Source organism: Orcinus orca, chromosome 18, assembly GCF_937001465.1.
Source record: "Orcinus orca chromosome 18, mOrcOrc1.1, whole genome shotgun sequence".
NCBI lineage: Eukaryota > Metazoa > Chordata > Mammalia > Artiodactyla > Delphinidae > Orcinus > Orcinus orca.
In genome coordinates, this window is record NC_064576.1 from 63,630,888 (window position 1) to 63,655,789 (window position 24,902).

The 24,902-nt window shown below is 45.2% G+C and overlaps 1 long non-coding RNA gene across 1 annotated transcript in view; it reads left to right on the forward strand.

Moving 5' to 3' along the window:
• Positions 1 to 24,902, forward strand: part of LOC125961933 (uncharacterized) — a 63,492-nt gene that overhangs the window by 17,944 nt on the left and 20,646 nt on the right. The window contains exon 2 of the long non-coding RNA XR_007473079.1: positions 9,854 to 9,950. This is a non-coding gene — a long non-coding RNA (uncharacterized LOC125961933). The remainder of the gene's footprint in view (positions 1 to 9,853; positions 9,951 to 24,902) is intronic.

Genomic DNA, 24,902 nt, shown 5'->3' on the forward strand with positions numbered 1-24,902 from the left:
TGTAGTTAAAGTATTCTTCTTTTGTTTTTAGACACTGGGGATAGGAGGTGGTCTTTAAAAATGTCAGTGGACAAGATAAATATGCCTGTCTCATTATTACATATTTTCTTTTACTGGTATGTGAAATCTCAAAGTCTGGGAGTCCTGATTTAAGTCACCCAGTCTTTGGAACCTCGTTTATTCAATTGTGAAATGGGCGCAGACGCCTCGGTTCCCCATCAGCATAGCTGTAAAGTCTCACACTGGCTACCGTTCTTTCCAGACCCAAGTGCCGTATGCTTTGTATGATATAAATGCCCTGATCATCGAGTGGACAGCAGTGTCAATACTGGTAAAGTGAGTTGTTGCATGAAAGGCTGGTGGAACAGAAGTAATCTCTCTCCTCTTGCCCTAGTTTTTCCTTGACTAGTATTTCCTTCTCAGCTTCCAGTAGCGCAACTGAACGCAGCCAGGGAGTTTGCTGTGTTCTTTCAGACTCATGACAAAATTTCTGCCAGGGCAGCCAGAGGAAGACTAGAGTGCCCGGGGCAGCCAAAGCGGGCTCTTCTGTGGAACATGGTATGGGGGGATGGGGGTGGGGGGAGAGTTCCAAGAAGCGGGGAGAGGGGTGGTCTCGCCTGTCCCAAGGTAGGTGTGAACTTGCGGCGTGTTTATCAGGGCAGTGCTTCCAGGCAGGTGTGAGGGACCCGATGGTGCCACTGAGACCACGCCCCGCACCAATTAAATCATGCATCTCTGGTGATGCTAAAACATTCCAGGTGATTCTCATCTACAGCCAAGAGAACTACCCTTTCAGCTCCGAGGGAGAAACTTTGAAAAGATTAACCAGGAGGTAGCTCATTCGTGCCAATGGCTATCCAATAGAGCAAATTCCTCCTTCAGTTTTCAAGGAATCATTGCAGGTGGGAGGGGTTTTTGTTAGTGCTTGCTCTAGGGCACCAGCTGGTTATACTTGATCTCCATCTTTTGTCTTAATATTTCACTAGGGAATTAATAACATATTGAGGTTAAAGGTTCAGCTTCTGAAGAAATTTTCGCCTTGTGTAATGATGTTCAGAGCAGCAGTGTTTCTGGTGGAAGGTAGAAACAACTTAGTGTCCATCAATGGGGCCTCAGACACATCAGCGGTGGCATGAGATGGAATCCTGCAAACAAATCAGATCTGTAGGGCTTCCCTGGTGGCGCAGTGGTTGAGCGTCCGCCTGCCAATGCAGGGGACACGGGTTCGTGCCCTGGTCCGGGAAGATCCCACATGCCGCGGAGCGGCTGGGCCCGTGAGCCATGGCCGCTGAGCCTGTGTGTCTGGAGCCTGTGCTCCGCAGCGGGAGAGGCCACAACAGTGAGAGGCCCGCGTACTGCAAAAAAAAAAAAAAAAAAAAAATCAGATCTGTAAGTATCATCGTATCACATGCAAAATATAATGTGGCCTGAAAAAAAGCAAGTTACAGAGCAACACATAGGTAATGAGACAGTTTATTTGGCTATTTAAAACACACAATATGACTTGTTACTTACTGTTGCAGCTATCTTACTGTTTCTGGATACCTATACATGTGGCCCAATGAAAGCTGAAGGACTAAAGGGGACACAGCAGAGCCACCATAAAGGTGATCTTTGGGGAAGGAAAGGAATGGAATTGGAGAGAAGTCCAAAGAGGACATTTCTGTAGATGTTTTGGTGCCTTTATAAAAAATAACTGAAGCAAATATGAAAATGATTAAATGAATTCCAGGTTATGGGTACAGAGATATTCATACATTCTTTGTTCTTTATTGAAGTTATATATTTTTTCTAAATTCAACAATATAACGACTAGAAAAAAATTACCCTCTGGATTAAGATCCTTTCACCTTCAGGTCTTGGTCTTCCACTTGCTGTGCGTGTGACCTTTAGCTGTTTCACCTTTTGGGGCCTCATCTGTAAAATGAGGACAGCGCAGTGCCTAGGGTATGGTAAGCACACCGTGCAGGTTAGCTATTTTTATCAGCGTCCTCCAGCTGAGATGACAGAGGCTGATTCTTCCTCTTCAGCCTTTGGAATCCAGCTCAGGTGTCATCTTCAGGAACTGTTTCCCAGCCATCCCAGCCAGGTGCTTCTATAATACTTTGCTCTACCCTGCGTGGTACCCTACGTGCCATCGTCTTCTAATGATGATGATTCATATTTATGGAGTATTTACTATGTGCCGGGCTCTCTTCTAAGCATCTTGCCTGCTTGCATATTATCTCAGTTCTCACAACATCTTGTTTCATATCATCATTAATTCCCATTTTACATCCTCTTTTTTTAAAAATTTTTATTGGAGTATAGTTGATTTACACTGTTGTATTAGTTTCAGGTGTACAGCAAAGTGAATCAGTTATACATGTACACATATCCACTCTTTTTAAGATTCTTTTCTCATATAGGCCATTACAGTGTACTGAGTAGAGTTCCCTGTGCTATACAGTAGGTCCTTATTAATTATCTATTTTATATATATAGTAGTGTGTATATGTCAATCCCAATTTCCCAATTTATCTCTCTTCCCCACCTTATCCCCTGGTAACCGTAAGTTTGTTTTCTACAGACTCTATTTCTGTTTTGTAAATAAGTTCATCTGTACCCTTTTTTTAGATTCCATTTGTAGGTGATATCATATATTTGTCATATCATATATTTGTCTTTCTCTGCACGACATATCTCTAGGTCCATCCATGTTGCTGCAGATGACATTATTTTGTCCTTTTTTATGGCAGAGTAATATTCCATTATATGTATGTACCACATCTTCTTTATCCGTTCCTCTGTTGATGGACATTTAGGTAGCTTCCATGTCCTGGCTATTATAAATAGTGCTGCAATGAACATTGGGGTGCATGTATCTTTTCAAATTATGGTTTTCTCTGGGTATCTGCCCAGGAGTGGGATTGCTGGGGCATATGGTAGTTCTATTTGTAGTTTTTTAAGGAACCTCCATACTGTTCTCCATATACATTCTAGTTTAGAATGAACTGTTAGTGTGTCTCCCCTAAAGGGTGGTGAGTTTCTGGAGCCTAGGCATTATGATCGATGAAACCCTGTACCCTCCATGCTTGGCACAGTGACTGAGAAAAAGAGGTCATTCAAGAAATTGTCGAGTGAATAATGAATGCATAAAGTTAGCCAAGCAAACCCAGCCCCTTGGTCACCACGTGGTGAGAATGTGAGATGGTTTGAGGATCTTTTATGGGCTTCTTGGCTCTGCTTTGCCGTCCTGAGCGCCATGTCTCTGAGGGACCATAGGAGAGAAGTGGGGAACGTCTCCTCTCAGGGACAAAGCTTACTGACTGTTACTTATAGGTAAAAGTGTGTGATGTGTGATCTTTGCCTAGCTCACTCTTACTGTCCTTCAGACATCAGCTCATCCTCTCCTTCCCCAGGATGGCGTTTCTGATCCCTAGGGCAGAAGCAAGTCCCATCACATACCTTCACCCAATCCTGTATGTTTCCTGGCTCGCGTCAACAGTCGCTCTCAGATGGCTGTCTCTGGAATGACTGCTTACTGCCCGTCTCCCCGCGAGCCACACCTGCCGGGAGGGAAGGGTTGTGTCCCCCATGTCTCTGCTGTGTCCCCAGGGCCTCTGCAGTATTGGGCCTGGCATGTTGCAGGTGCTCAGTACATCCTTGATGAATGAATGGAGTCAGGAGAGGCTGAGAGTGGGAAGAGTGGGTTATTGAAATTCAACTCAATATTCCAATTCACAGCTGCTACTGATGAAGACCATGGCTCATGTCTTCTGGCCAATATTCTGGGGGCTTGTGAGCCTCTCTGTACCTTGGAGCTTGGCACGGCTGATAAGTGACTCTTCTAGAAGGAATCTTGCTCAATGGGCAGAATCTTCTGTGGCTGGCATCATTCCAGACCCTCTTCCCTATTAGAGTGGTTCACAACTTACACTCTTGAGTCAGGACCCCCTGGGGGCATTAAAAATACAGACGTTACCCGCTCCCTGGCCTTTACATCTATGTATACACCCACGCATACCCTGAATCAGAATTTCTGGGGTAAAGCCCAGGAGGGCATGTGTATGACATGGTACATCATGGGATGATAACCACTGTTGACCTCTTTCAGGCCACTCAGTCGATTTCCAATGTCCTTAGTTTATAGGTAGGGAGTTCCTGACATACCTCACCTTTTAGGTGGAGAAAATGGATCAGGTATTGAAGGGCAAAGAGATGGATTGTTTTTTCCTAGTACAAAACCACCGACTTTCTCTGTCTCCCTTTTATTCTCATCCATCTCTGTTCTCTTTCTTGTTGTCTTTGTTGAATCATTCTTACCTGAATCTTAAGAGATGGATGGAAATAGCCTGAAACAGACAAAGGTGAACTCAGGACTCAGTTGTGACCAGAGGCTGCTGGTGACTTGTGGCCTCCCAGCCCTGGGCACGCAAACAGGAGATTTGTGGCGTGCTGGGAACCCCTGGCGAGGGCTTATCATACAGCGGGGTCTCCCAAAAGCTAATTTACTGGATTATGGCCACATTTCCTTCCGCTCCCCTTTTTAAGCTTAAAAAAAGGACTCCGTCAAAACAACAGGAGGCGTCACAGATGTAAACCTTCAAGGCTTTCTGAGCATGCGAACCATTCCTTGGCTCTCAAGATGATTGAAAATGCGACTTTCCTTCACATCTTCCCATAAACATCAGCTCCTTCTTCCCCCTTGGTGCTCCCAGGGAGGGGAGCCGGCCCGGGGAGGGACTCTGTCCCCGCCCCTCCCCGAGTGGATGGACACACGGTCAAACATCTTCATCCACACTCAGGGTACAAGTTGCTTGCTCACGTAACTCTTAGTTCTACCATTGTAAGAACACTGGGGGTAGTGTTCTTTTATTTACGGGAACACTTATGAGGTCTGAAAGGGTCAGTGATTTGCAGGCCGGGAGCAGATGCAGGCCCCATGTCCGGGTCTGTATGTCAGGGCCCCCGTCACCACTTTCTCTCTCCCCACTGGCCTGGGTGGGAACACACCCGTAGCTCCAACACGGGTGCAGGGCGGCACCCGCCAGGTGTCTGGTTTGGCCTTTCCTTTGGCCTCTGGGCGCTCTTGATGAATATCCCTGTCCTACCCTTGAGACAGGGGCCTGAAGCTGAGCCTGAATTAAACCTGAGTGGAGGCGCTTGGAATGAGAATGTGGTCTGAGATATTCGTTAAGGTCTATGAGGGAGGAATGGAACTTAACCTATTAGCCCTTCTTAGTTTATTCTCATTTCTATTCCACTTGATGTTCTGAAATTGCCGTTTATTAACTGTTCCCTGAACACGCACGTCTTTGCGGAGCGCTTGCTGCGTGCCGCGCGCTGGCGTGGGGCTGGGGGCGCGGCAGCGGGGACGTTCAGGGTGGGAGCAGTGGGGACGCCGAGAGGGCAGGGGGACAGGTGTGGCGCTCTCGAGACAGGAGGAAGGCCCAGAGAAGGCTTCGGGATGTACTGGGGGCCGCTGGCTCCAAAGCCCTGGGGCGGGCGCCGGCTTGGAGGAGGGAAGCGGGGCAGCGAGGAGGGTGGCGTGGCTGGAGCAGACCAGAGCCGAGCACGAAGGCCGGGGCTGGACTTTGGATTTAATTCTGAGTGTGATTGAAAGCCTCCGGGGGTTCTGGAGCTCTGACTTGGGTTTTTTTGTTGTTTTTTTTAATAATTAAAAAAAATTTATTTTATTTTTTGTCTGCGTTGGGTCTTCGTTGCCGTGCGTGGGCTTTTCTCTACTTGCGGTGAACTAGCGCTACTCTACATTGCGGTGAACGGGCTTCTCATTGCGGTGGCTTCTCTTATTGCGGAGCACGGGCTTGAGGCGCGCGGGCTTCCGTAGTCGTGGCACGCATGCTCAGTAGCTGTGGCTCTTGGGCTCCAGAGCGCATGCTCAGTACTTGCGGCTCGTGGGCTCTAGAGCGCGGGCTTGGAAGTTGTGGCGTATGGGCATAGTTGCTCAGCGGCATGTGGCACCTTCCCGGTCCAGGGATTGAACCCGTGTTCCCTGCACTGGCAGGCAGATTCTTAACCACTGCGCCACCAGGTAAGTCCCCTGACTTGGGTTCTTGAAGCCTCACTCTCGGGAGACTGGCAGCTCGGATTCAGGTGGGAGGGCAGGAACTGGGGAGGAGTGGTCGGGTTCACCGTTTGTTCTGAAAGCAGAGCCAGTGGCATTTGCTGATGCGTTGAGTGTGGGGTAGAGAAGGAATGAGTTGTTCGGATGGGTAATGGCGTGTCTAGATGTGCACACCTGAGAAGCTTCTGTGAGCATTGGCACTTGGAGAGATTCAAATCCAGGAGGCTCCTGGCAGGTGATGGGCCATCGGAATAAGGACTTTCTCTGGAGCTGCTGCAGCAGCTTCCTGGCTGGTCTCGACTCTTATTCCGGGGTTGTGTTTCTAAACGAGGGTTGGCTACTTTCCACTTCCCCCAGATCAGCAGTACGTCTCATTGGCCTTTAGACCAAGTCCAGGCCAGCCCAGTGGCACTCAAGGCCTCATCCTAGCGTCCCACCCCATCTCCAGCTGTTGTCTTGCCTGCATTTACCGATGTTCCGGACACATCAAACTCCCCGCCCCCCGGCTCCCCCGCCCATGTTGTCACAATCACACCCGCTGCCTTACTTTATGCTCCTCATATGCCTCAACCTTTCAAGAGTCTTTGGAAGCATATTCAAAATTCTGCCTTCTCCAAGTTCACATCCCATATTCTTCATGATGGAATTATTTCTCTAATAAAACTTGATTTGTACATTTAGTCTAGTCACCATTTAATCTTCCTCTATATTACAGTTGTATATCTTTAAATGTATGTTATATATATTTATATTATATTTTTGTATATATTATATATTTTGTGTTATAGTCATATAGTCCTATAATATTGCTTTTATTAACATAAGGTTTCTATTACTAGATTATGTACTTCTCACGGGTGAAACTGGGTCTTACTCTGTATTCCAGTCTAACCTAGATTTTTAGAACCTCAGTCAGTGATCTGAATCATATTCATTCAGTAAAGGTAGACAGGGGCTAAGAGAACAGTTCTGAAGCATCAGATGCCCTCTGATTACAGCTCTTAATGGTACATGAGGGTGATAGTAAAGGACTTGTAAAAACCTGGAAATTGGGTAGTTTTCTGTTTCAGATGCAGCTAGCACTCTCCACATAATCCAGTGGTCCACCATGTTTCCCAGCTTCCTTTGCAGTTGTATTGGCCACGTGACTAGCTCTGCTCAGTGAAGTGTGAACGGGAAGTCAGGGGTCACTTTGGCTGAGGCTCTTAGGAGCCCATGCTCTCCTCCATCTTTGTCTCCCTCTGCTGCAGTCAGCATTAGTATGCAGAGCACAGAGTGGATGGAACCTGGATCCAGACTCAACAGATGGAGAAGGGCCCTGCCATCTCACATTAGACCTCGCAATGATAGGAAGTAAATGTTGTGCTAAATCAGTGAGATTTTGATTTGCTTGTTACCTCAGCATAGCCTATCTTATCCTGACTACTGTATCTTTTCAAAGTAGAGCTAGTAAATTCTGCATATGATGGCCTTGATTAGCCGTCCGAGAAAGCAAAGTCAGAAATGGTCTGTGTGTAATTTGCAAGGCATCAGACATCGCATTCAGGATGATTCAGAGAATGAGCTCATGGAGGCAGAAATAGAATATGATTGTAAACAGACATTCAAACAAACAGCAGAAATCTAATCTGTTGTGATGTACTGTGTTTCAGAAGGGGGGTGTAGAAAGGGAGATGAAGAACCAGAAGTTGGACATGTGCTTGAGAGAGGGTGTCTTGTGGAGGAACCGCATCTGGCCATTTGGAAGGTGTAACTGTGCTGTGGCGATGGGCGCACCAAGTTGTTTGGGCCAGATGTCATTTCACATTCAGATTCTGTAACTTCCTGCTCCTGACGTGAAGCCATGCTTGTAGTATAACCTGCAGATAATACTGAACTTGCCATTAGTTTGTACAAAAGGAGAGAAGACCCTCATGCGCTATCATACATTCTAGCTGGTTTCATCGACAGGCCATTCTCTAGCCAGTTAATTCTCTAGCAGGCTATTTGTTTGTATCAGCCTCTGTAAGGCAGTAAGTTCATTCATGAGAGGTGGAGATCAGACTCCATCTGTTGAGTCTGTGGAAATCAGACCCAATCCGCTGGCAAGCCACCTTGTGAGGTCTTTAGGCAGCCAGGTGGGCAGCCAGCCAGCCAGGTCTCAGACCCTCCCCAGGCTCCACCACTCAGCATTGCCCTGGGGGTTGTACTTGGTACAGCGCGTGTTCTTGACCTGCACCCTTCAGAGGCTCCCAGGAACAGAGCTGACTGGGAAACAGTCAGCTTTGTATGATCTCATGAGCCTTTACATTAACATTGGAGGCCCCAAAACACCCCATTAGAGAAGCTTCTCCTTGAAAGTAAGGTTGATTGTTGCACTGGAAAATGTAGACCCAGCCATAAGCAGAACTGATTTTTGTTTACTTAAATGAATTTTAGGGAGAGGAGTCATGCAAACATACTCTCACTCTGCCGTTTCCCCCAGAAATCTCAAAGACAGTTCTGGATCATCAACAATATGTATATCTGCAGCTGTGTGTTTGAAAGCTACCAGCAAATCCATTCTCAAATAAATAGTTGTCTCTCATATGAGCATCATGTTTTGGAGATTTTCAGTTCCCTTTGTTCTCCTTTCTGATTCCAGACTTGACATATTGGTTATGTTCGCATATCCCAAATACCAAGCCCCAAACTAAAAATAGAACACAAATCTTTGTTAATGTTTTTTAATAGTAAAAATATTCATATAAATAAGAATTTCTAAAAGTGTAGAAGTAATTAAAAAAAATAGAAAGTAGGACCCTTCCTAGTTCCACCCCGTAGAGAAAGGCACTGTGAAAGTTTGGTGAATATCATTCCAGATCTTCTCCCTACACATATACAACCATATGTTTTATTATTTACAAAAATGGGATAATTTTATGCGTGCTGTCTTACAATGTGCTTTTTTTTCTCTCGGTGACATATCTTGGGCATATTTTTCATGTCAACGCACATTTGTATGTTTTAGTGGCTGCGGAATATTCCATTTTATACGTGTACTATAATTTATTTAGCCAATCCCCATTGCATTGCTCTCAATTTTTCACGTTTATAAACAATCCTGAAATGAATGTCCTTGATTACAGATCTTTGAGTACTACATGGTCTTAATATAGTTAAGTTTCTAGATGAGAAAGAAAGAATTCTGTATTTTAAATTTTAGGTCAAAAGAATTCTGTATTTTAAATTTTAATAGCTTCTGCCCAAAGGTCTGTACAGTTTACACATTCACCACTGCCATGCTGGCATCTTGGTTGGATTTGCATTTTGATAATCTTAGATAAAAGAAATCTCGGGGCTAGAATCTGCTGTGCAAGGTAGAGGTGTAATTTTTGAATTACTAAAATGCAAAAATTACCCCATACAATGCCATTTTGGTCGTAGTTTCATAAGCACAAAATGGTAACCATGACTCCTGAGTGAAAGCAGAAGTGCAGCCCATTCTGACATTCTCTGTCGAGTTCCCACCTCTCAGCTCCCAATCCCGACAAAGACAGCCATACACATGTGAGGAGGTTTGCTGGGCCGGCTGGAGTAGGAAGTGCTTTGCTTTAAATCTGCCTTTTGCAGAGGAGTCAGTGGGCTGAAATGGAAAGGTCCTTAACTCCCACACTTGCTGGCTCTGCACCCTTGGCGCGTCACTAATTCTCTCTGAACTGATTTCTTTATCTGCCTAATGGCATTTTGTGAGAACTAACTGAGAAATTAGATGTTAAGTCCCTAACCAATGCCTGACATGTAGCATTTGCTTGTTTTCTCCATCAGCTGAGCATCCTTCCTCTGTGGAGAATAGAGCTGCTGTTCTAGGACCAAACTTCACTGTGACAAACGTCTCCAGTTTTAAACCATCTCCTAGAGAAGGGTAAGTATTACTTGTAGGGATTCTCTATTCCTCTTGACTTGTTTTCAATATATTGGACATTAAGGTACGTTATTGAACAGGACACTTTTTTTGTTTGTTTTTTCAGAGCAATTTTCTCTAAGAGTCTTAACCATGTCCATTTGGTTTTGCCAAGCGCATTGTGAAATAAGTCGTATTACTGTTCGGCCACATTATGTAGATATAGCTCATTACGTTTAAATCTGCCTATTGTTTCAAAGGTAGCTCTGTTGACGCTGGTTCCAATGGGGGTGACTGTCGCCAAATGAGACCAGAGTTGGGTCTGTGAGGCTTTTCACTCCGTGCACGTGTGAAATTGTTTCCTGGGTGAGCTGTTCTACCTGAGATTTGAAGAATCTGTCACTCGTGGTAATCTCCTTCTACCTGATGGTTTAGCCAGACTCTTGCTATGCTTGTGCCCATTCAAACTACTCCAGGGTGTTCTCAACCACATGGCTGCCCACCTGGAGTATCCAAAAGGATCCTGGTGGATACGTGGGAAGCAGCTGCAGACGGAGACTATTCCTGGAGAAATGCAAAGAGCCCAGTAGGCTGGTGGGGAAACAAGCCCTGGACAGGAGGGAGGCAGCACAACCTAATTCATTATCTTGCTTTTATTTAACCACCATCAAAGGTGGGGAGTGTAGTGAATAGTATCCTTAGTCTTCAGATGAAGAAATGGGAATTCACAGGTTTAATGACTAAGTCTAATGAGATTTGTAAAGCTCGAGCTTGGGCTCAAGACTTGTGGTCCAGTGCCGTCTCTACTGGGGAAGACTGCGATGGTGTAGCACCCCAAAACTGTTCCTGGGCTGCAGATGCAGGAGGCCCAGATTCAGCATGCACAGCAAAGTGTCAGGGTTCAGCCACATACATGAAGCTCAGCGGGAACACCACCTAGTGGGAAACTAGAGGGAAACTGAGGCAGACACCCTGTTCTATGGAGGGTGTTGCTGAAGCCAGAGATGGAGGGACCAAGGATGTCAAGGTGTTCAGGGCTCACCTCAGATACCAGTTGCTTCACCCAGTCCAAGATCTACCTGGGAGAGGTTGGAGGCTGTTAACTTACCCTAGTTCATCAGGGTTCGTTAGGTACGAAGCATGGCAGAGCTCAGGAGAAATGAAGCCTCGTGACTTCAGGTCAGAGGGGCTGCAAACAGCAGAGACTGTATGTAGGTTTCACAGTTTAGCCCACAGAATTGCCCTATTCCAGAAGCTTCTTCTACCTTCCTTGCTTCACCTCTGCATTGTCGATTGAGTGCAGCAAGCAATGCCAATGATGCCGGACTGTGATGGGCTCCGTGAAAGTGCTCTGAGCCCACTTAACCAGGTTCTCTCCTTTCCTGTTGGAATGAGTCAGCCCGTCATTGAGACGTGTGCTGTTCGTGTGGCAGACTTCTGTGGCTGATAAAGCTCTGAGTGAAGTTTAGGCAGCCGCGTGACCTCGGTCCCCTTCAGATTTTTACCTGTTCATAGTTCTATTTAGTCTGCAAAGTCACTTGTAGATAATAACAGCTTTTTTTCCTGTTATATTCTCCAAGAATCCAGTTACACTAAGCCTCTTGATACAGGTTCATGAGCTCAGATCATGCTCATGACCAATTGATTGGGAGTTTTTCTACTCCCCTCCCTTCCCCCCTCCCAACCCTTCAGCCGCAGATTAATATCTAACATCTTTCTAGAAGGCTGATAACAAAGTATCTTTGTAAAGAGCAAAGGCTTTTTTTTTTTTTTTAAAGCTGAATTCTGGTTAACCAAGTTTATTTTCTGTTGAAGCAGAGAATAACTATAGAAGGCACAGACCTGGCTGCTCAAATTCTTTCTTTTAAAATGAATGTTTTCATTGCTCTAAATTAGAAGATGCTGAGGGTGATAGAGTGAGAAAGTCCAGGCAGGGCCTTCTGTTTAGCTACGATGTCTAGTTCTTGCAGTGATATGGAGAAAAGCAAAGAAAGTGATGTGTTGAAAGGCAATAGTGCCATTTTCAGTCTTATTTATCTCCTGCTCCTTGTTTTTATTTTTAAGGAATTAAAGGTAAATAATTTGTACTGAAATACATAAGGATAAATATTGGATGGGGTGTTTCTAGCCACTTTTCTGTCTGAAACTTTTTGATACTTTTGGGTAAGAAAATCAAATGTGTTTCCTTTGTTATATAAACTCCAAGGGATTGAAAGCTAGGAGAGAAAATATAATCAGTAAAGCTTTGGCTTAATCAAGCTTCTAGACCCAGTGACCAATTTATAGGAAAATAAGACACAGGAGCATGTTAAGATACATCATGGGATGCAATTAGCAAAACTCAGATATAGGAAGTTCTAAAGAACAGATAATCTAATTTCTTCTTTTTCTTCTTCTTCAACAACATCAACAAGACATGGGAAAAATAAATGGGGGAACCCATAATTTAAAAGAGATTTAAGATATATAACTGGGCTTCCCTGGTGGCACAGTGGTTGAGAGTCCGCCTGCCGATGCAGGGGACACGGGTTCATGCCCCGGTCCGGGAAGATCCCACATGCCGCGGAGCGGCTGGGCCCGTGAGCCATGGCCGCTGAGCCTGCGCGTCCGGGAAAAAAAAAAAAAGATATATAACTAATAGTAGTGTATGGACCTTACTTGGATCCCAGTTCAAATCCCTACCTAAAAGATTTATAATCTTGGGGTAGTTGGGGGACAGCCCAGTAGCAATGAGAACTGCTAACATTAGACTGTGGGCTCTAATATCACTTTCCCCTAAAAGAAACCAGGCTTCCTTAAAGAAGTGGCCACTTCCATGCATAATATACAGCGTGAATTTAGAAAGTCTTGTCATATCAGTTAGCAAGGAAAATGGCAAAGACTTCTAACATCATCTTAGAACTCAAGAGCTACCTTGGTCAAAGATGGGAAATATGGGCGTCAGTAAGAACAATTACTGCAGTGGATAGAAATAGTTCAAATATGCTTAAATTCATGAGTTCATAATGCTACTTGAAAAAGCGCAAATGAAGTGGTCATTATTGGAGGATGCCAAGGAGCCAACTCATTATTTGAACCTGGTAGACAAGAGGGAAAAATCAAGCATTTATTCTTCCTTTTAAATATGAACTGTGCCATGAGACAGTCAAAAGAAGACGGGAAGTTTCTCACTCTAGAACTAATCCAACTAATAATTGAGGAAGAAACATTACCATTTCGTAACCATTAATTAATGGATGAATCTAGGCATTGAGCATGAATGAATACTAATATCACAACACTACAAACAGATATTGTGCACCCCTGCAATGGAAGAACATAGCACCCCTATGACACAGTCTTGGCAAAAAGTACTTGAACATGCTTAAGCCTCTAGATCCAACTGCCAATTTATAGGAAATACAGATGACAGGGAAACATGTTAAACTGCACCATGGGGCTACAATCACCAAAATCCACATTGTGGGAACTTTCACAGGACAAACAATCCAGTTTCTTCAGCAAATGTATTGCAAGGAAAAGAAATAAGGGTTGGAAAAGGAACCTCTATGCTCAAAGGCAATTTAAAGGATGTAAATCAATTATAATATGTGGATCTTCTTTAGATTCTATTTTTAAAAAGTGTCCAAATTCTAACAAACTGTAGTAACGTTAATGACATTCACGAGATCAGGATATTTGAACACTGTCTAAGGAATTATTATTTTGTTACATGTGATACTGGTATTGTGATTATGTTAGACTCTCTATCTTTTATAGGTATATATTGAAATATTTACAGAAATGATATGAGGCCTGGGAGTTACTTCAAAAGCATAAGGTTAAGGGGAGTCATCTCCTGGGGTGGAGATGAGCCAGACAGACCATGGGTTGATGGCTGTTGGAGCTAGGTAATGCTCATAGAGGAGGTATTATTTTGCCTTTTTGGTGTATGTTCAAAATTCGACATAATAAAAAAAAGATTATTTTAAAGGATAGGTAAATGTGAACACTGACTTGGTGTTTAATTACGTTGAGGAGTTAATGTTATTTTAAAGTTTGTGGTAATTTGGATTTACACCTTTGAAAAGATAAAATAGTTTCTGGGATTTGCTTCAGATTGTTGGTGCTTGTAGGGATAAAAATGAAATAAAAGTGTCCACTATTGTATAAGTTTGAACATTTCCTAAATTATAGGTAACATACAAAAGCTAGGCTAGGCTGTAATTAAAGAAAAAAAAAGGGCTACAGCATAGAACAGTTAATGTAAAAATGCCTTGTGTCTTTGACTAAAGTGAATGAAAGCCAAATGTTCATTTTTATTTTTCATGCTAAGCTTTTGGGTTAGCAAAAACAAAACCTAAACACAAATGCATTTAAGGCAAAGTGAATAGAAGTATATAAACCTGTTGACAGTAAAGAATTCTTCTTTGTAGCAATCGTATAATAAAACAAGGAATTTTTCAGCCCCATTTCCTCCCCCTACATCATCTGAAGGTCAGTAATGCTATTGTGTGTAAGATTTCTAGTGTCATTTATATAAACTGCCTACTAAATTAAGTTCCTAAGTTAAACTTGAAATTTATCAGAGTTAGACCTTGAAATTCATACATACGAGAAAAATAGGTAAAGTCGCATATTACAGAAGAGAAAAGATAAGTACCCATTTGTTTGAGCTTTAAAATGTACTGAAACGAGATAGGAAGGATGTTTTTATGAAAATGGTAAGAGCTACAAAAAAAAAAGACGATTATATAGGTCTTAGATTCTAGATGCTGAAGAGTAGATGGAGAGGGTGGCGGGAAGAAGACATTTGGCAAAGTCAGAGTCAGAATCTGTGGAGTTCCGAAGTCTCTGAAGCACAGGGGGCTGTGGATTGCTTGCTCAACCTCCATTCCACTCTGCTTCTAGTTGGAGATGTTGGGACTCTAAAACTGATGCGTGGCAGATTCCCTTGCAGCAGGGATTCTGAATGAGAATTAGGTCTTGCTGATTATACATGCCTGCGTTTGGATTTGGAAGGCAGACGTGAGGTGGAGGCCGTCTCACTTTCATTTCTGGGGAGGCTGTCCTGCAGCAGCACTGCAGTTTGCTTTCTCCAGGCTCCTGGGTACTGAGAAGCAGTTGCAGAAGCAGAGCAGCTGTGGGGACTTCCAGACTCTGGCCTCCTTGTCCCTGGTTTACAGCTATGGGAGCGGGTCTGGAACGCATAGCTTCAGGGTGAACCTCAGGCTGGTAGCTGGTCTGGTGGCCCCATCTGCATTGTTGTGGGGTCCCTGCTATAGGCTCATCCCAGAACTTCTCTGTCAGCCCTTCCAAAGACTTTGTAAGCACCCAACTCCCTGGATTAAATTTCTTTCTGTTTAATGCACCTAGCGTGATATTGTTCATGATATTGCTGATGGAAACAAGCAGCATTTAAAAGCGTTCACGCTTTCACAAATGAATGTTAGGCCTGCCAAAATTCACCTTCTCTTCCCCACACACAATTACCAGGGCCTCACATGTCCAGCCCCATCATCCCCAAGTCCCAGTTCTCTTGGTTCCTTCGCTGTTTCTTGCCAGTGGTCCCAACATTCAAGGTATCTGCAGTCAGCGAAGGACCTAGGCTTCAGAGTGGCTGGCAGGGTGTCCCACACTCAGCTTCAGTTGCAGATTCAGCTGTCTTTGAACTGTGCCAACTTCTCCTTCCCCTACACCTATTGTCACAATAATTCTAATATGTAGAGTTTTAAAAAAAATTTTATTTATTTTTGGCTGTGTCGAATCTTCGTCGCTGCATGCGGGCTTTCTCTAGTTGTGGCAAGCGAGGGCTACTCTTTGTTGCAGTGCGTGGGCTTCTCATTGCGGTGGCTTCTCTTGTTGTGGAGCATGGGCTATAGGTGCGTGGGCTTCAGTAGTTGCAGCATGTGGGCTCAGTAGTTGTGGCCTGCGGGCCCTAGAGCACGTGGGTTTCTGTAGTTGTGGCTCGTGGGCTCTAGAGTGCAGGCTCAGTAGTTGTGGTGCACGGGCTTAGTTGCGCCACGGCATGTGGGATCTTCCCGGACCGGGGGTCGAACCCATGTCCCCTGCGTTGGCAGGCGGATTCTTAACCACTGCACCACCAGGGAAGTCCCACATGTAGAGATTTTATCCCTATTCAAAGACAAGGTGCCTGAAGCTTAGAGACATTAAATAACATGTCCGATATCCATGTTTAAGGGCAGATTTAGGATTTGATCTCAGTTTTGTCTATTGAATGAGCTTTTGAAAATACACTAATGTAGGTATATAGTAAGCATCATAGTTTAGACCTGCAGTCCTGCCGAGGACTGAGTGGAGGCTACACAAGAAACAGAATTTCTTTTCTTCTGTGCTGGCTTCCTGCCTTTCAGTTAGTTCATAGGAGACAGCCGAGGAAGAAGGCGTGGGAAAGAAGCCATAAAATATGAGTGAACAAAAGGAGCCAAAGGGTAGTGGAGACGAGCTGGTGGTGGTGGTGCTGTCGGCGGTAGAGATGGGTGGCATTGGCACGCTCGTGATGCTAGCTGGGGCAGTGGCAGCCCCGGTGGGCTTCGAGGTGTGGTCCGTCTGCTGCTAGCGCTCAGTAGGGGAGCAGATTGAAAGCTGCCTAAACATTTGTAGTGTTACTTCACCCTAGCTTCCGCTCCCTCCTTTCATTCTGTTGATAGAACGAACCTCTCTCTGCCGTAAAGGAGGAGTCTTTTTTCTGGCCTAGCAAACCCCACGCAGCTCAGCCAGGCTGCAAGGCTTGGTTGAGGCCTGGACCCCTGTCTTTTCCCTGTGAGTAACTTGACCTCCAGCTACAGACTTGGACCTCCTATATTCTGTTCTGTAACTGTGCTGTCTCTAAAACGCCAGCATGTGACTCCATGGGTGCTGTGCCCTGCCCCTGCAGTGGGCCTGGGAGCTAAAATACATGGCTCAGGATTCCAGTTCTGCAACTTTCTGTGTGATTCTGGCCCAGTTCCTTAACCTCTTTGAGCCTCTGTTTCCTCATCTCTGAAATGGGGGGAAATAACACTACTTCACAAGGTTAGAATGTGGATAACGAAGTGAGTTAATTGTCTAGAACATGGCAGGTGCTTTATACATGGTGTCCCTTATATTAATTATACACACTCTGAATGGAGTCAATGCGTCTCTCCACTGGGGTAAGCGGATGAGAAAACAGGGGGGTATCAAAGTGTATTTCTTCACTGACCAGAATAGATTTTCCATTAAGAAACTTACTTTCAAACGCATGCAGAACAGTCCAGTTACTCGCAAGTGAAGTGTTGTTTTTTTGACTTGGCAAGGGCATGGTGTGCTCTGAGCCACTTACTGTCTTGTGTCATCAACAAAACACAACAACAGTAAACAATTGGTGTTTGGCCTTCGTGACTCTGATCTCAGGTATCTGCCCACAGCCTGGTCAAGCTCTGGAGGCACACTTCAAATAACCCTTAGATAAATATTATTTCCTCTTAAGAGGCACCCGTCAACCTAATGAATCATATTAAAATAATTCCTGACTGTACATTTGCCTAGTGTTAAATGTTCATAAACTTTATTCTGAACAACTCAGGTGCCATTAGACTTAGAGCTGTTACAGGAATTTTATCGTCTCTCCTTTTTCATAAATGTTTGTGTTTATTTAAAAATAATTTGCACAGAGTTGAGAGCTTAAATTTTATATTTTCTAAAAGGAAGAAGAGAATAATTAATTGTGTATCTCCCTATTTCTATCTATAGACCATCTCACTAAATATCTAGATCTGAAACTCTATGAAATTGATAAATATGCAAAAATCTATGCTATCGGAAGTTGAAACGAACATGTTTAAATGAGATGTTTTTTATAAAGTGCTCGCACAGTTCTTGGCTCAAAGTTAACAGTTTATAAAATCAGCTCCTTTTGAATATTTACTAGTGCTTTCGTTTGATGATTCTAACTCATACCATGTGCAGAAATTGTGTTTTCTTCACTTTGAAAGTGATTCATTTTTTTTCTTGCAATCCACTGGATATTGAGATCATGTCATGATGTGACTTACACGTGATGTAACCTGGTGGGGGAAGGAATTATGTGACGTTGAGAAGGTCAGGTTGAATGAAGTGTTCCTAGTACCCTAAGGAAAGGAGATATTACCCTCTATTGGTTTACAAGTCATGTTTCAAATGTTTTCTTTGAGGTTAGGACTCAGATCATCCCTTTGCTATATACACTTAGTAATTTGCTAATTCATTCCTCAGGCTTCTAAGTAACGTTCAGACAACCTTATTTGTCTCCAGTCCCCATCTATAAAGTGGATGGCATGCCTACCCTACAGGTGTGTCATGGCTAGCAAGGCATAAGTATTTACTGGGGGCTTATTTTAGCAAGAACTTAAGAAAGAAGTCATGGCCCTTAGCCTTCATAGAATTGACTGTTGAGCCTTAGAGTGCATATCCGGCTCCCTGGATAGTCTGGCCTTTCCCCCTCACAGCCCAGACCTCCTGAAGCTGCATGTTGGATTTGAGAAAACAACCTTTCCAGATAAAGCAAGATCATTCTTTGTTATCAGTAGACACATGGCCACCCCCCCACCGCCCACCCACTGCACCCCCCCCACCCCCGCCAGAAATTTCAAATAGCACTCAAGGTCCATTAGTAGAAGAATGAGAAGTGAAATTGGATCGCCCATTGAGGGTTGAGCTTTGGGTCTTGAGTCGTATTTAGTGATTAGTTTCTGAAAAGCCTTCTGCTCGTCAAGCTGCAGCACACTTTGGTCTTCTCCTGGTCCCATTAGGGTCATGGTCCACAGTGAGGAAACTCAGCTTCTGATAAGGAAGAAGCTTGAGGGTTTTTTTTTTTTTCTTTTTTTCTTTTTGCAGGTAGTACAGGGGGGTCAGGAAGCAGGAGCAGAGGATGTCCCCTTGACCTATGAGATAAGAAAACAAACAAACCCATGTGAGGCAGGAGTGACATTTGTTCCGAGGCCTAATTTTAGAAGCAGGATGTGAGGAGATGAGTTGGAACACACATGGGCAGCTCCAGTGAAAAGTTGAGATGGAATGTTCTTGCTCTTACTCTGAATGTGCTGTGGGACCAGCATGCACTGGGTTTCGCAAACAGATAATTGCTGATAGATTATAGTTTTCTACTGGAGGGTCTGAGATAATCTGGCTGGCTCTCTGTGAACAAGGAAATAGACTTGGTAGGAGCTGAAGGATGAAAAGTAACTTTCCTACATTAACCATCTAGGAAGCAAGTAGGAAGGGGAAGTAGAAACCCCCCAGAAGGATGACTCCCTTGATTGAATCTTCATGGTGCTTTGTAATTAGGGGCCCTAAAGGGGTGTCTGAACATTTAAAGGAAACTGGAAGACTGAAGGCTGTCTAGATGAGGGGTGGCAGATACATGGCATAAATGCCACCCTCTTCTTTTCCAGGCCATGGCAGATACCGCCAATCAATCACGGCACTTTTTCCTGCTAAGATCTTCAGTTCTTTTATGCTGAGATCTACAAAATTATGAAGACCACCTCTTCCTGTGTGAGTTCTCATTTTGTACTTCTGGTTGGAATAAATTAGAAATCACAAGACATCAAGAAACTGATATAAATCAAAAGGTTTCACTCTCCCTTTATTCCAGTTTATTGTGGTGGTCATGAAGTCTCTTAAAGTGAAGTTGATCTTGGTGATTTATTCTGGTCGAGGCACTTGTCTTATTGTTATTTTATTTTTTTTGCATAATGAGATTAATGTTAATTTTCAGAGACCGACTCATACTAACCAAGCTTTAGAAAACTAATGTTGTGGTATAATAAGAAATACACATGGGCTTTGCTCCCAGTTCTTGGTACAGAGCTCCTAAAACTCGGCATTTCTTGAGTGACGGGACTGCCTTTTGTTATTCATAAGAAGATCCTTTTCAGCACATCTGAGTTTATGCTAATGAGGTGACTTAACGTGTCCCCTGGATAGTCTGGGATGGGGCAGATTATCAGCAAGACCAAGCGATTAGAGGGTAGGAACTTTCAGCCCCCATCCACAGCCTCTAGGAAGGGCAGCGGGAGGAAGGCTGGAGATGAACACTCTACAAAAACTCTTGAACAATGATAGGTGATGAGCTTCCAGGTGGGTGAACACATAGAAGTGCTGGGAGGGTGGTGTGTCTGGAGGGAGCATGGCAGCTCCATGACTCTCCCCCCTTGCCCTAAGTATCTCTTCCAGCTGGCTCTTCCTGAGTTGTATTCTTTTATAATAAATCAGTAAACGTAAGTAAATGTTTCCCTGAGTTCTGTTAGCTATTCTAGCAAATTATTGAGCAAGAGAGGGGGGGGTCAGGGGAACCTGATTTATAGCTGGTTGGTCAGAAGTGCAGGTGACAGCATGGACTTGCAATTGGCCTCTGAAGTGGGGGTGGGAGGTAGAGAAAGGGTGGGTGTGGTGAGACTGAGCCCTTAACCTGTGGGATCTGCTGCAATCTCTAGGTAGATAGTGTCAGGATTGAATTTGTAGGGTACCAGTTTGTGTCTGCCCGAGATTGGGGAATTGCTTGGAGAAGGAAAAACCCACACATACTTTTAGCTTGCCCTGGGCCTTGTCTACCTGAGAAGTAAAATTATCATGAGAAAGTTTCTTGAGAATTATGGAACCAGAACTAACAGAATCAGTTGCCTGAATTCCTTTATTCATTTATTTTTTTGATCATTCTACATTGAAGACAAAGAGTCTGCTCTCTTAGGGCCTACATGGCAAGGAAGGGGGCAGATGATCAACAAGGAAACAATGAATGAACAAAGTTATTTCCAATAGTGTTACATGGTATAAAGGGTATAAGACAGGATATTGTGGTCGTGAATCAAACATTTGATTCACGCTTTATCAGCAGACTGGCCTTTCTACAATTGGTAAATTCCTGACACCAGAAGCGGAATGACTCAGGCCTCGGGCAGGGACACGCCTTCTCCCTTGGACGGTGCTCTAACGGGGACTGCAAAACATGCCTCAGTGTGTCCTGCTCATAGACCCCTTCACATTGATCAGCAATCCTTATGCTGGGGAGCGGAGTAGCACAGAGTTGTGGTTAAGAGCAGGAGCCCTGCAGCTGGGACAGACCTGGAGACATACCCTGATTGTGCCACTTTTAGTCATTCAACAAACATCCATTGAGTATATATTATGTACCAGGTGCTGTACTGGTGCTAAAGACAGGCAGTGAACAAATACATATGAAATATGACATTTATCTTTGGACGCCTATGTTCACAGCAGCATTATTCACAATAGCCAAAAAGGTGGAAACAACCCAAGTGTCCACTGATGGATGAACGGATAAACCAAAGGTGGCATAAACACACAATGGAATATTATTCAGCCTTAAAAAGGAAGGTAATTCTGACCCATGCTACAGCGTGGATGAACCTTGAGGACACTATGCTGAGTGAGATAAGCGGTCACAAAAGGACAAATACTGTGTGATTTCACTTATGTGAGGCACCTAGAGTACCTCACGTCAGGTACACATAAATTCATAGAGACAGAAAGTAGAAGGCTGCTTGCTGGAATCGGGGAGAGATGGGGAGTTGGTGTTTAATGGGTACAGAATTTCAGTTTTGCAAGACGAAGAGAGTTCTGTGGATGGATGGTGGTGATGGTCGCACAACAATACGCTTAAAAATGGTTAAGATGGTACATTTTATATCGTGTATTTTACTACTATAAAAACAACATAAATCTAAAAGGGCTGTTAAACACTGAGAAGAATACAGCAGGTACAGGGGATAGAGAGTGGCCTGGGTAGTTGCTGTTTTGGGAAGGGTGGTTTAGGCATAGCCTCTCTTAGGACATGACAGAAGAGACCCAAAGGAAATGAGGGTACAGGCCATGAGGACGTTAGAGAGAACATTCCAGACAGAGGGAAGAGCAAGTGGAGGGAGCCTGAGCTGGGAGCAGGCTTGGTGTGTTTGAGGATCAGCCAGGAGGTCCTGGACTGGACTGGAGGGGTTGGGGGTGAGCAGACAGGAAACGAGGTTTGAGAGGGAGACCGAGGCCAGATCAGGTCGCATCCTGCCACCACGGTAAGGACCTCAGGTCGTTCTCCAGGTCAGCTGGGAAGTCACTGGAGGGTTTTGATGGAGGGGCGACATGGTCTCAGTTATATTTTCAAAAGAATCATCCTGACTCCCTGGCAAAGAATAGACTTCAGGGGACCAAGAGTGGAGGCAAGATGGCCAGTAAGGAAGCTGATGCAGCTAGAAAGCAAGTCAGGGTGAGGGACGAAGGTGGCGTGGACCAGGGCGGGTATTGGTGGAAGCAGCAAGAGGCGGTCTGATTCTGCGTGTTAAATGTTGAAGGTAGCGGACCAGTGTGACGGTAGTTAACAAGATAACTTTTATGCAACAGGGTGATGGCCGGCTCTTCCGGTCTAACAGTCTCCCCACTGAGGCCCCTTCACTCCCATGCGAGGTCTGTGCCCACCCAGCTGCCTCTGCCCACCTCTGCTTCTCATCACCGAGGCCCAAGGAACACTCGGTCCTTGATCAGCCGTGGAGGCCCCGGGTGCTGCCTCCAAACGTCCCTCTACCTGCCTCCCCACCCCCACTCGGCACCACTGCTCCCGCTCCAGGGGGCAAAGGCCAACTGCCATGAAGGTCCCCAGAAGCCAGCGCATATCTAACCTGATGCATCTCAAGCCCCGCCCCTTAGCCCCGCCCCTTTGCGAGAGGCGGGCCTCTGGGGTGTGGGCTTCACAGCCTCTGGCCCCGGATTTCTACCTCTTCTTCATCTTCCTTCTCTCGTTCATCCGGCAAGAAGCATCAGGGCTTCCCTTCTTCCTGGAGGGGACCTCCGTCAGGTGGGACTCCCTGAGCTGGTTTGCCGGCCTTGCTGCTTGAAATGTTAAAGGGGAGATAACGGGATTTTGAAAACCCTTTTCTCTCTTGACAAAGCCTTTGCATGGATTTGATAACCCTTTTATAGATGGTAGATGTTGAACTTGAATCTGTCTTTTTCTTGGCTTCCTTACTGGAACATTCTAATGTTCTTCCCTGCAACACTCCTCCCCCACCCCCCGAGCTAGGACGAAGGTCATTTGCAGAGAAATGCCAAAAAGAAAAGCACAGTGATAGATTCCAAGATACTACACCTCTCACATAAGTGGACTTTAATAATGTGAAGCAGTTTCCATAAGTTTCCTAAGGCAAAGTTGCCTGTGCCCACGAGCTGTCTCCAGCGCCGCAGGGAATGGCGGTGACTTGGTCTCCTCTGCCTGGTGCTGCATGGACCAGGCTCATCCCTTGCCCCGATTGTTTGGCTGGGGACATTTTTGGAAACTCTCCAGAGAAAAATGTTAAAACCAACCTGAAACAGGTTGTCACTGGCATGGAGCAAAGCAGGAGGTGTGGAAACGGGCAGCCGTTTGGAGGTTTGCAGTCGGATGCAGTCGGATGGAGGTTTCTTGAAAGTTCAAGGGAGCCATGGATACAAACACAGGGTGTAAGGTCAGGACCTTGGGCGCAGGGTGGGGATACTGGACAGGAAGAGAAAGACCCCAGACTCCCGTTGGAACCAAGTCAGTCTCCGTTTTCAGCGCTGGACTGGCATGTGGTCCAGCGGTCTGGAAGTAAGTTCAGAGGGTGGTGAGTTGCAGAAGCTATGGGCTGTGGTCCAGGCACTGCCCCTCATGAGTTGTGTGGTTAATTTCCAAGACTCAGTTTCTTTATCAGTAAAATAGGAACAATAGTGTGATCACCTCTGTCCAACCCATTTCACAGGTTTCCTGGCCACCTGGTATATAAAAGGGCTGCGTAAATTCCTAGGTTGGGACACATGAGGGCTGGGAGGCAGCAGTTGTCCCCAAGGCAGAGATGTCATGATTCGCAGTCTTCCGAGACCCCTGCCTGGGAGCCTGGACCACTCGCCTGGGTCCGAGGGTTCAGTGGGCTTCTCATCCCTTACCAGGAGTGGGGATATTTGGAGGCAACTAGAAAGCTCTGTGTGGTGCCCCCAATGGGGTCGTCCGGGGCTGCTGACTGCGTTTACTTAGCAACAGGCGTTTCAAATGCACAACACGAGACTGTAGCCCCTAGGAATGCAGCATTTTTGAGCAGCGATGTACAGCATGCCGGCTGTAAAACATTGCCGTGTTCACACTAGTGCTCAAGACATGTGAAGAGAAGCGAATATATTACTGCTGGAATATTTCTGTATTGAGGAGAACCTTGCCATTACCCTACAGAGCCTTCTGGAAGAAATTAGGATCAGTTTTAAGAGGCCTGCTTGAACGCAGTGGAGCATTCATTCCTTTTATTTTATTCCTTACACATTTACAATTGGAAAATGTCATTATTCTGGAATTATTAAGTAGTTGGGGGAAGGATTACTTATTTTTAAATTTATTTTTGAGAGCTCCTTTCCTTATTTCTTTTCATGTTAAAAAATGTATTCTCTCAGAAGCCGATTTCTTTCTCTTTTTTCTTTTTCTGGCGTGTGTGTGTATGTGTGTGTGTTGAAAAAACCTTGGCCTGAGCTTGAGAGGCTGACCTTTAACTTCAGAGGAGGAAGTGCGGTGTCGGGCAGCTGGGGAGGGCGAGAGGGAGGGCAGAGTGAGTCAGAGGCTTTGCAGTGCCCTCTTCCCTCCTCCCAGACAGGAGCCAAGCCCGTCCATCCAGTGCTACATGGGAAAAAGGAGTCCTGTAGAAGTGACCGCTGTGGTGATGACAGCGTAAGTGGTTCCTCTTTTGAAGTCCTAATGCTCCCAGGGCTGTGGGAACCGCAGTCGGCGTTCACCGTCCTCCCTCCACCACTGGCGAGCCATAAGGAACCGGGCGTTTTCCCTTCAAGATGGAGGAGAGGGGCTGTGACTGTGAAGAACCATTGACCTTAGGAGCCGAGCTGGAGGCTGATGAATGGGCAGCATTTCAGGGTGGGCCCTGGGTTCACAGTGACCTTGAACCATGACTTCAGTGTTTTGGCAGCTGCCTCTCCAGAAGAAGGGGGGCCCACTGCATTTATTATCTGAGAACT